We start from the raw sequence: 13,345 nt of genomic DNA, 5'->3' as shown, positions 1-13,345 counted from the left end.
AAGTTTTTAGTCTCAATGAATTCTCCCTATATATAGAGAGAAAAAGATCTACTTATCTTAAAAATAGCTATTGATATATAACTATCTTACTCAATAATCATGGTCATATTGAATTTTAAAGATTCAATTGTTGAGTTAAATAATCTTGATAAATAAATCAAATCTCTAACTTTTATAAAATTTTAAAAAAATTATTTCATTAATTTAAATTGATAAATAATCATACAAACAATTTGTATGTTAATTTGAATTTATATAATGAAATATTAAATATTATTTTAAATTTTGTTAAAGTTTTTAAAATTGATATATTCATTAAAATATTATAAACTCAATAACTAAATTGTTAAAATTTAATGTAATTTTTTTTTTATAAAAACAACTCTTGAAATAAATAAATTTATCTTTATTTATATATTAAATCCGTTAGTTGTACGTTTCCAGGATTTAATACGAACATTTATTTTTCATGGTACCCACGTGATGTTTTCATGAAAGATATTTAGTATGTATGAAAGAAAACTTGGTTAATTCAAAAATCGAGTTAGAAACTACCTAGTTTCCTTTATTACTTACGACGTACCAAAAGAAACAGCAATAGTATGTTTGCCAATAATTAAACATTAAAAAGTACTGACAAGCTGTATTTAGTTATTTTTTATGAAAGATTGCAAAAAAATTAGTTAAAAATGATTTTCTTAAAAGATAAGTTAAACTAAATACATGTAGACTAATATAGTAAACACATGTTGAATCAAATGCATCTAACCTATTCTTGATAATAAAAATAAATCAAAGTAATGTGTAGTACGGGTAAAAAGCGTCTAATAATTAGTTCTTTAAATAAGTAATTTTAAAGTTTATTTAATTAAAAAATTATGCGTGTATGAAAAATAAAAATCCAATCCGAAAGTTCTGAAATTTGACTATTTTTCTTTAAAGAGAAATTGTAAAATTTAAATGAAGGGGGAAAGGGAAACGTCTTTCACTAGAAACAAATATTTAAAATAAAAATTTTGTCCTTATTTGGATTCTCTCGAGACTACAATAAACTATGCACTGTTTTGTGTGATCTAAAAAGGTAAACGTCTTGCTATGAGCAAATAAAAGGTAAATCACTTTTTTTGTTTATTATAATATATAATGTATAGTACATGCATCGTCGCTCCATTTATTTTATTTCTGGCCATTCTCGTACCGCGTGCCCTACTACTAGTAAGTACAGTTTTTCAAACTATTAATATTTTCAAAAAGTAATATTGTTAGACCTTTATCACATGTCAAATTTTCAATCACTTAATTGACTTTTCTACCCTTTCTAGATTATATATATATATATATGTATATTTATAATTTTACTTTTTATCACTAAGTTTTGTGAATGTTATCACTTAATTTTAGAATTATATATTTTATTACATAATTTTCATATTTTTTTATTATATTAATTAATATTTATTATTAATTTATTATTTACATTACATATTAATTATTCACATGGTAATACATAAGCATGGCAACGGGGTGGGGCACGGGCGGGTTTTATGTTCGCCGCCTCCGCCCGTAAATTTAAACCACCCCGGCCCCGCACTGATACCTTTCAGGAGTAAAATCTAGGTCTCCATTTCCGCCTCCCGCAGAGTTCGGGTTACCCCGTCCCGCCCCCGCTCCCGCTCCTATTTTTTTTTCTTTTAAATAAATATGAACAATTTAAAAAATAAAAGAAAAGTAAAATAATATAAATTTTTACATATAAATATTTCTAATTTTGATTTATATATATATATAAATATTTTTTTAATTATATTATTAAGCGAGGCGGGGGCGGGGTGGGCATTAATATCCCCGTCCCTGCCCCTGCCCCCAATTTTATCAATTGGGAAAAAATCTGAACCCGAACCCGAAGCCGATAAACACGGGTTTTCCCGTCCAAATCGGAGCAAGCTCGAGCGATTATCCACGGGGATGAGTTAGATTGTCATGCTTAGTAATACATCACATTAATTATTGATATAATATATTATGTTAAGTTAATATTTCATATTAGTATTTAACAAACTACATCAACAATTAATACATTTTGTAAACAATTAATATCTTATATTAATAATTAATTAAAAATATTAAATAATTAATAAATAGAGTTATAATATGAATAAATTTTTTAAAATTAAGTAAGAAATATATATAATTTAAAAATTTAGTGAAAATTTTGCAAAATTATAAAAGATGAGTGAGAAGACAATGCCTTAAATTTTACACCCATTTATAGAAATGTTTAGCATCCACCTCAAAAAGCTTCAGTAAAATGGCATATAAAATACATTTCATAAACCCTAACAAACTCTAGAACAGCTAGTAAATAATTAGATTTTTTAAGTACATTGTGACGAGTGTATTCCCTAAAAGAAAATCATAAATTAAAATGATGTTTTAATATAAAATAAAAGAAGTTTATGTTTAAGATGTGGTTAAGAAGGTTAGAAAAGAAGGTATAAAGTGGGTGTGTAGAATAATGTATTTAGTCTGACAGTGTCAGTGATAGTAAGAGAAAGTTGTAGCACGTGAGAGACAGACACTCGAAAAAGGCCAGATTTCTGCTCAGGGTAATGTCACCATTTAATCAATGAGATCACTGTATATCGTACACCACCTCACCTACATACCTAAATTATTTTTAAATATTTTAATCACACTAGAGGTCATTTTAAAATAAAATTGTTGGATTTTCGAGTACGTATAAAATAAGTATTTTTCTGTTCACATTCTCAATTCACTATTAAAAGATAAATGTTTTGAATTTTCTAATAATTATTTAAAATTTTATATAAACTATAATTTTTAAGTGATTAATTGTGTAAAATTTTTCATACTAATTATTATACTATCATAAGACTCTTAATTAAATTAAGGTTTAAATATGTATTTATTTTTTAAATTTAAGATAAATTTATTTTTAATTTCTCAAATATAAAAATATTATTTTTAATTTATGTAATTTTTAAAAAAATTATTTTAATTTTTTAAATTATCAATAACATATCTAAAACTGACAGATAGAAATTAGTATGTAATATTAAATGGATTTAAGTGATATTTTTAATGATAGAAATATCTGTAAATATATTTTATACGATAATATTTAATATATTTCAAACAAAATTTAAATATAAAAATTAAAATATTTTTTTAAAATTATAAAAATTAAAAAAATAAATTTAAATTTGAGAGATTAAAAAATAAATTTATCTTAAATTTAAAATTTTAAAATATATTTAAATCTTAAATTAAATAATAAAAATTACACTAATTCATAAAATATTTTTATTATTGGTATATTATTTAAACTTTGATTATGACACTTGTTCCCACCATAAGTTGGCGCTAGGATCGGCGTGGTTTTATCTTTTAAAAAGTACCTCGGTAAGTTAAGGAAAAAAAATATTTATAAACTACTTTTAACCTTAACTTCTAAATAATGTAAGACTTTTAGAGATACCAGAACAACACTAATATTACATAAATGATAGTTTATATTCGTAAAAGAAAATATAGTTAATATACATTCACTTTAGCATAATCCAAACATCAATAGTACGTACACATATGATAGTTTATATATCATTGATCACTATCGCATAATCCAAACACCAATAGTAGTGCATACATGAAACCAAATCTAATTTCAAGATTATGTTTGTTTTGTCCGAATTGAACAATGTTGGTGTATCCGAAATGGATTATTCAGGTGTTTGTAATGGTATCTCCAAAATGGTCTATATCGTATAAAATAAAATAAAAATCCAACGTAGCAGATTTTTAGCTTATTACATTTTATTAATTGCGATTGTAAAATTTTAATTTTTACAATTTTAATCAAATAATTTTAGTTTATTAAATATTGTGCTCGTATGATTTTATTAGTCTCAAATTTTATTTGAATAATTTTAATTTTTTAAATATTATAATTCTCCAATTTTAATCTTTCATTGAAAATTTAATAATTTTAATGATATATAATGTTTAAAATTATACAATTGTTGACCTATTTAAATTATATATATTATAATTTTATTTATATGAAATAATATATATTTATTATTACTAAATAAATGAAATTATTTATTTATATTATTAGTATCAATAATATTATTAGTATGTTTGTAGATAAATTCACTATAACACAAATAGTATTTAGCAACATTTGAAAAATGTTATTTAATTATATATAAATATTGTTTATTTGTTTTAGCAACATATTATCAAATGTTGTATATAGTTAATGTTGCTAAAGACTTTTAGTAACATTTTTGCATAATTAGGTAACATTTTTTAAATGTTATCAAAGTAGTATTTTTGTAACATTTTAATGATGTTGCCAAGATTTTGTTAATCTTATAAAATAATAATTATTTTTAATTTAAATATTACTATCAATTATTATATTGATATGTCTCCTAAACTTCTAGGAATTCCTTAAGTTTTTAGGGAAATAAATTTTTAGCTAGTCACCACTAATTATATATAGAATATCAAATTTTATTTATCTTAAATATAACTATATCAGTATATATACTCTTTATAAGTCATTAATTTATTCGATGTGCGACTTTAATTATGGGTTACAATTAGATATAAGAGAAATATATTTTTTTTGATTCGATGTGGGACTTTGATTTTAGAAGCAATTATAGTAACATTTTTCAAAAAAATGTTGCAAAATAACTTATGTAAATTTTTTTTACTCAATATGGGACTTTGATTTTGAAAATAATTGGAAAGAGTAATATTGAAATAAAAAAATGTTACTCTATCTATAATAACATTTTTCAAAAAAGTGTTACAAAATAACATTTATATAATATATAGTAACATTTTAACAAATGTAAACAAGAAAATGTTGCTAAAGGATTAAAATCTAATAGTGATTATAAATTTTATAAATACAAATCAGTATATAATAATATACATTTACAAAAATATAAATATATTAGGAAAGAAATTAATTAGAAATATTGATATATCATGTCACCTCATTAGCCTTGCATCAACAAAAATTATTAAATTTTAATGAAGGAGAATAAAATTGCATAATTGTGATACTTGAGAGACTAAAATTGTTTAATTAAAATAAAATTGAGAAACTAAAATCACACAATAAAAGCAAAAACATATTTAAGTCTTTTTTTTTTTTTGCTTATAGTCGTGATTCATCCAACATCTAAAATTGACAATTAAGAATTAATTTACATTTACAAAATATGACTTCCGATGAATAAACTTTATTTTCACACCGGTGCTAGTTAATTAATACCACCCAAAAAAAATTACATGACCCTGATTGTAACACTCTATTTTCGTCTCTTATTTTTCAAGAGATTCATAAAGTTGTTTTGAGAAAGAACTAGTTTTCCCTTTTCTTTTTCTTTCATTCGAAGTTGAGTACGAAGCTAGGAAGCTTGGAGCAATTCTTCTTCCCTTTTCTCTTCTCCTCTTGGGATCAACTTGGAATTGGGTTAGTCATTAGCCAGAGTGGTGGAGAAGTCTGAGTTGTTGTATTATGGCTTGTCTTTAGAATCATACAGAGCAAGCGGAGCTTCTTCCTCTTCTTTTCTCCTTTTGACAAATTCTGACTCCCCAAAAGAGGTAAAGGAAGCTAAAACTTAAACCATTACTATATTTTGAGTTGCATGTGGTTTGATCATCATCAAAGATGTGATTCATGATTGAGTTTAGTAGGTTGCATGTCATTTGGGGTTGTGGGTGTTCTTGAATGAGTTGGATAAAAATGGGTGATCTTAGTGTTTTGATGGATGCATGTGATGTTTTATTTTAGTTGTATGTATGAATCTAGTACTAAAAATGAGTTGTATATGATGTTTAAGGAAAAAAAATTGTTGAGAGTCACTCAGAAACAAAGGAAGAACTATGAAAATGTAGAAAAATTCAACACCCAACGCTGTAGTTGCAGTTGAGTGTTGTAATCATAGGGACCAATTGGGATGGTTGAGATCCAGCGCTGTAGCCATAGTTGAACACTGTAGCCATGTGAAAAAATTGGACTAGTAGAGATCTAACGCTACAACTATGGGGAGAAACTAAGCTAACATAAATACAGTGTTGTAGCGACGAAGGTAGATGATAGAATTTAGTCTTGAGGTCTTCATAAAAGTTGTAGCCTTGGATGTTAACTTTCCAATGACTTTGGAATCACAAAAAAAAAAGTCTATAACTCTAGTTGTGACCTGTTTAGTGAGCAAAGGTCAAGCTACCAGTAATTAGACAAATTGTTGTGAGTTTTACAATTTTTAACATGGTAGATGATGGAATTAGAACCCGAGTTCTTCACAAAAGTTGTAGAAAATATTTTTAGCTTTCATATGAGATAAAGATGAGGTCGATTGGAGTAGTGAAACTCCAATTGTATTGTGTTACGTGGAAGTTGTCATGGTTTGTTAATTGATTATTACATGTTGAGAATGATGTGTTAATTCCATTATAACATATGGTAATATATGATATCCTAAGTTAATATATGTTAAATTGTTGATATGAATGATGATGTATGAGGATGTTTAAAGTTTTTTACGTTGTGATTGAAGTTGTTATGTTGAAACTACTATACATGTTGTAAGTTGTGCTTTAAGTTATTCAATTGTTAAATTGTTTGGTTGTTTTCAATTGATTGTCAAGATGTTGTTTCCATTGATATACGCTTAAAGTTGTAAAACTACTTTGATGTTAAGTTGTTATATTGCTTTGATGTTTTAAGTTGTCTTATAGTTGTAAGATGGATGTTGACAATTGTTAAAGGTAAAAGTTGTAAAGTTGTAAGTCGTTTTAGTTGCTTAAGTTGATTTATGATGTTGTTTTGTCAAGATCTGAATGTTGTAAAGATGTATTTTGGTTACGTTATTTAAGTTGACATGATGTGAAGTTGAAAGCTGAACGTTGCATGTTGTTAAGTTGAATGTTGAAAGATGAATAAGTTGTTAAGTTAATAAGTTATAAATATATGGATTAGATACACATCTTAGCTATGATACATAGAAATTAGAGGAAAGTTTAAAGGTATTTTTAAACTTTAATATCCCATTGTGTATACGTTATGTTGAACCCTTCAGTAAGTAAGTTTACTTATGAATGGGTATGTTGTTTTCAATTGTCTTCTCTAAGTCTTATGTGGTATTTTATGTATGGGCAAGGCTGAGACACACGTGTATAAAACAACCAACCGAGTAAAGTACTAGGTTGGGGACTTAGTCTCTAACCTAGTATCGGAGGGTTGTGGTATTTGAAGGGTAGTCAGTGAGCTAATCTCATAAGTGGTATAGTGTTGCAAACTAATGTCATTGTAGACCCATACTCAAATTGTTCTATCCTGACATAGTACCATACTTCTTTATTTAAGTGACAAAATCTGATAAATCAATTTAACTTATGTTGGGCGTTATTTCTGGCCTTAGTGTTAGATGATGTTTCTAACCATAATGTCCAATCTAAGAACCTTAAGAGAAGACACACCCAACTCTTTGACAAGAACAAAATTTTATCTAAATTCACTCATCAAAAGTTTTATATAAAAGTTTTCTACAATGGGTTAATAATTTCCTATTTATATCTTCAAGCCTAAAATAGTGTTTACAAGTTTAATGAGATATAAATGAAGGCTAGAAAAAAAAAATACAAAAGTATAAATTGTTTTGCTTATACTTTTTAGTCTTACTCAAAACATGAAATTTTAATTTATTTTGTGTGTTAGATAGATGAAATAATAAATTACTTGTGATATTAAACTAAGCTAACACGTATGAGAACTAATTAATGCTAATGACCTAAAGAAAATATATAATATTGTTTATAATTTATTTGATAATAGAGGTGATCAACAGTGGGGTACAATCTGATTCTGCAATTTCTATCTCAAAGTTGTGGATTTGGATGTGATGGACTAGCTCAGGTTCCTAGTTTTGGAACAATATTTTTAGTGGTACGTAATACATGTATCACATGTGGTATTTTTGTAATGGGTTGGAGTACCCCTTGTACTTCCTTTTATTTTCAATTATTTGGATTATCAAAAAAAAATTAGTGGGGTTTGATCTATTTTGGGCCAATTTAGCCCAAACCGATATAATCTATGGTTTACATTATTTAGGCCCAAACCTGACTAAATGACTTATTGGTTTAGGCGGATTTTAGTTTGAGTGAGTCTCAATTTTATCAGACAATTTTCTATGGGTAGAGATGTATTAGACTTTGAATCATTTAATTTGCCCAAATAAAGCTTTTATCCAATTTATTATTTCTTTATTTTCAATTCTTGTATCCTTTTTTATACGTTCAACTATTCAAATATTATTTAGTTTATTTAGAATCAAAATGAATAAAATTATTCAAGTTTCAAATAATTTAAATATTATAATAAATATTTTTAGGCACATGTATAAAAACGAAAATTAAAAACTATACTCTCAACTAGAGTTTTTGTACATTAACAATAAAGATTAAAGATGAGCCAAAATAAGCTTAACTTTTGGACCTAAATGATAATTACTTTAGCCTTTAGTTTGTTTGGACGGTTAAGTTCGGGTATTGATAGGTCCAAAAACTTAAACTGAACCTGAACGAAATTAACCACTTTAAATCACATTTTTAACCTACCTAAATTGATAACTCATTTGAATCCACCCATTTACCTTTTTTCTTTTGGCTTTTTTAGTTTTGGGTTGAGTTTTAGATTAGTGTTCACCCCTATTTGATAGATATCACAATTCTCTCCATATTTTTGTTTTTAAGCCAAAATTTAAATGTCAATTTTTTTCCATGCAAAATAGGATATTTAGATTGAATAAATTACGGTAAAACAATTCTTAAAATAGAGTCTTATCATTATGGGAGGCTCTTTGTAATCCTTCAAGGCACTTTTTATCACACTCACCTTTTTTTTAAATATTCATAGCTTCTTTCAAATTTATTTTGTTTTTAGTAGGGATGAAAATAGGTAAAATTTTACTGTATCAATATTTATGTTTACAAATAGTATATATATCCAATCGCATAAGGTTCAATTAGGGATGGCAACAGGGCGGGTTGAGTACGAGTTTCATGATACCCGTCCCCGTCCTTGCGAGTCAAACTCATTCCCATCCTCGTACTCGTACCAGTCAGGTATATAATTTTCATCCCTGTCCTTGTCCCCGTCGGGTACCGGGTATACCCGTACCTGTACCCGTACCTGTCAAATTTTATTTTTTTTGTAAAAAAAATATAATATTTTTAAATTATTTTTCTATTATATTATAATTAAGTTATTTATCTATCTCATATTATAATAAATAATCACACATAATAAAATATTAAAATTATTTAACATAATTAAATCGAAAGTGAATATTAAATTAAGAATGGGAAGGGGTTGGGGTAGTTAGAAGCATGAGGACCTAGGTTCATCTTTATAATCTTTCCTATCTTTACCAAATGGAAAATTAAGAATGGGAACGGGGATGGATACGGGTACGAGTACGGGGCGGGTAAGTATATTCCCGTACCAATACTCGTACCCGATTTAATATATCAGTTTTTACCTGTACGTGGTCAAACCGAGTATTTCTCGTCAAAGTTGGGACGAATTCAGGTAATACCCACGGGTATGAGTATATTTGTCATCCCTAATTTCAATCCTCATCATTAGGTATCTAGATATTCATATACACACTCACGACCCACACTTTATTTATATATAAGATTAATAATAAAAATAATAATTAAAACAATTACTACAATTATATTGAGCAAAGATGACATCTCTGCATATGAAAAATAAATAATAAAAAAATAAATATACAAGAAAGTACAAGTGACAAATACTCTAAAGCTTTCCTATGTAAAAATCACACCAATATGAACAACAAAGAACATGGCCAATATATTTATAGAACATATCCTTCACCATTCAATTATCTTCCCCTCATATTTTTTGTTCAATCTAACCAACAAGAAGAAAAAAATATTACAGTTAAGTCTAAATGTCACACAATTCATGATGGTGTCTAGATGAGTTGGTGAGAGAATGAAACAATAGAAATAGATATAGATGAGTTGGTGAGAGAATGAAACAATAGAAATAGATATAGATGAGCTACTGAGAGAATGAAACAATGGTCATGTGTAAATGACAATGATAGAAATAGATGGTGTGGTTGTGTCCAACTTTAATGACAACGAAAATGTCACACTTGACGAAAGTGAAGTTATAATTGCATTTACGTCGAAATCACAATTATACATACACATGCACACACGCATACATGCACACAATGTACTCCATACTTACATTGTATTTAAAAAAATATTTTAATGAACAATTATTCATGAATAACTTTTAAACAAAAAGAATTACAATTATTTACGAGTAGTTTTATAATACAATAAATAAAGAAAAAAAATAACATTGATGTAAGAAAAAATAATTTTAGAAACTTATAAAAAATGAACAAAAATTAAAATAATTTATATTAAAAAGGAAACCAAAAGTAATAATATCTCCTTAATATAATAATGTAGATATTTTTTAATTATATCAATATATAATAAATATGAAGTGACTAACCCAAATTCATATCCATACAATTTTGTGAGTACATATTTGTTATGTGCGAATATTAAAAACTATGGATAAATACTCGTTTGTTTATGGATGTTTTTGCGGATACACATAGAATTCAAGACTTTAGGTACACTTTGTTATTCTTAGTCCTTATGTTATAAAATGTACCTTACTTATGATTTCTTTTTAATTTAAAATAATTGGAGCAATTTCCTTTTACTTGTACTATTATTACACTAACACAAAAAAAAAAAAAAAAAAGCAAAATCATGTAGGTGTTCTTGAATCAAAGTAAAAATTTCATTTCTGTTGACGTTGTTTTATCAAGATCACATGTAGTGGACTATTATTCGCTTGATAACCCTCGACCCCCAAGTCAACATTGCTGACCTTAAGACAAAAAAGATCTTGACCCACCATGCTCTTCCTCATATATAACTGATTTTGATGGTTCATGCTTGAACCGTTTTATGACTGAGATTTTGTCATTTCATCTCAATGATAAAAGTAACTTTAATTTTCTCACACATGATATATGTATGTAAAAGTTAATATTTACTAATTTTTTAATATTCTAAAGATGGCTAAATTAAAAATTATTTTTGAATTATGCAATTTTGCTCAAGTTTCCACAAAGGATATGTGGCTTAATAATTCAATAATCATTGTTCATTCCCCACACTTAAAAAGAGTCGCCTATAATGAATGTAAAGAATCCAACCATTAGATTATTGTGATTAAATTAATAATATATATAATTCAAATTCACTTTTAATTCTTATAATTATGCAAATATATAATTTAGTGTCTAAATTATTTATTACAAATTTAGTTCTAAATTTCAAAATTAAAAAATATCAATTTCCTATTAATATATTATCTAAGGTTAAAAAAAATATTAATACTACTTCACTATTGTTTAGTTAGCTTTCATGTAAGTCATAATATTTTTTTTACATATAATTTTTTTTTAATTCAAAATTGTAATATATTAAAACAATTTCATTTTTAATTCTTAATAGTTAATACTACAACACATGATATGTTAATGGTTAATTCACATTGTTTAATTTAAAAAAAAGAAACTAAATTTGTAATAAAAAAAATTAATAATCAAAATTGCACACTCACAAAACTATACTGACCAAAATTTAAACGTACATTTTTTTATTGACTATAGAAAATCTTTTTAAAAAGTAATCACATTTGAAACAAGTAAAACTACAATAGATAATACAACTAATTTGAGTTAATATAATGTAAGAGACATCTTACATTGATTAATAATATGATTAATTTTATAAACCAATTTTATAATATTGAATTAAAGTCTATTTTATCGATTATTAAATGTTGGACATATTAAGCTACATCTTGTTGGTTATTATCAAACTATCCATTATGTGTAATTTTTGGCTTAAAAAATGTGTTGGAGATTCCAATAGAATAATGTTGTACTAATTGATGAATATGGTGATTAAATTAATGGTTAAAATTAAAAGTTATTTATAAACTTATTTAAGTATATGTTTGCAAACTCGTAACATGGGGTTCAACACCCGGGGGACACACTGGTTCCATTTTTCTCCCCTCTCCCTCGCTCCACGCCGGTGATGTTGTTAAAATGGTGGAGCCTCTTGTGGCTGTGGCATCGTGTAGTACAAAATAGGAGAGAAAGTTCCCGATAGATTGATGAGATACATGTTTTGTCTTTGCTTTTAAAGCTAACTTGCTTGCAGCATGTTTTTGGACCTAGCTAGCAACCATTTTCACTTTTCTACTTACTCTTTCGTCCTTTTCCTATCAAATGCAAATAATTCTATCACTTCTTTCCTCATTTTATTTCTCCTCTTCTTGCTTATTCTATTTCTTTCATGTGACTACTTCTTTTTACAACTAAAACTAACTATAAACTAACCTAAAACTACTTACTCTTCCATGTGACTACTTCATATTAATCATCAATTTTAACCAAAAACTACTTACTCTTTATATATATATATATATATATATATATATATATATATTCAAAAAAATAATAACTAAAACTATAATATTGATAATAAAAAAATATATTAATGGCCGGATAAATCTACATGCACTGAGCCATAGAAGCCCGAAAACATGCTGCTGGAGAGGAAATGTGATCAATGGTCAATTTATGCATGTTTGGTTTCCTGTAAGAAAAATACTAAATTCACGTTAAATAAAAAAGACAAAAAAACTCACTTCTCATTTTGGTACACTAGCTAGATTATGTAAATTTTTGTTTGTATTGATATAAATGAGTTACAAAACATATCTTTAGTCCTTGAAGCAACGCAGCTGATTTAGGAGATAGGGATCCACCATTCATGTGGATTAGTAGGGAATAATGAAGAAGAGTCGTGTTTGATGTAATAAAAAAGAAAAGAAGTAAAAGTAATAAAATGACGGGTCTCACATTTTTAATACCCTTGAAATTAAGAGAGGAGATTTGCACAGAAGAGGAAGAATTATTTTGCTTGTAATGTTTTATTCCCTTATGCTACATAATTGATTGTCATTTTCTTTTGGTTTAAAACACTATTACATACGATAGAGACATAATTGATTATGCTATTTTTTTTAAGAGAAACATAATCGATTATGTATTCATACATACATAACCAAGTGTGTTTTGTTTAAAGGAAAAACACAATTGATTATGACCATTTTTTTAATGTGAACTTAATTCATAAAAAAAAAATAAAACAA

The sequence above is a fragment of the Cajanus cajan genome, chromosome 4 (genome assembly GCF_000230855.2).
Source record: "Cajanus cajan strain Asha chromosome 4, NIPB_CcT2T_4, whole genome shotgun sequence".
NCBI lineage: Eukaryota > Viridiplantae > Streptophyta > Magnoliopsida > Fabales > Fabaceae > Cajanus > Cajanus cajan.
Note: the sequence above shows the minus strand (reverse complement) of the source record.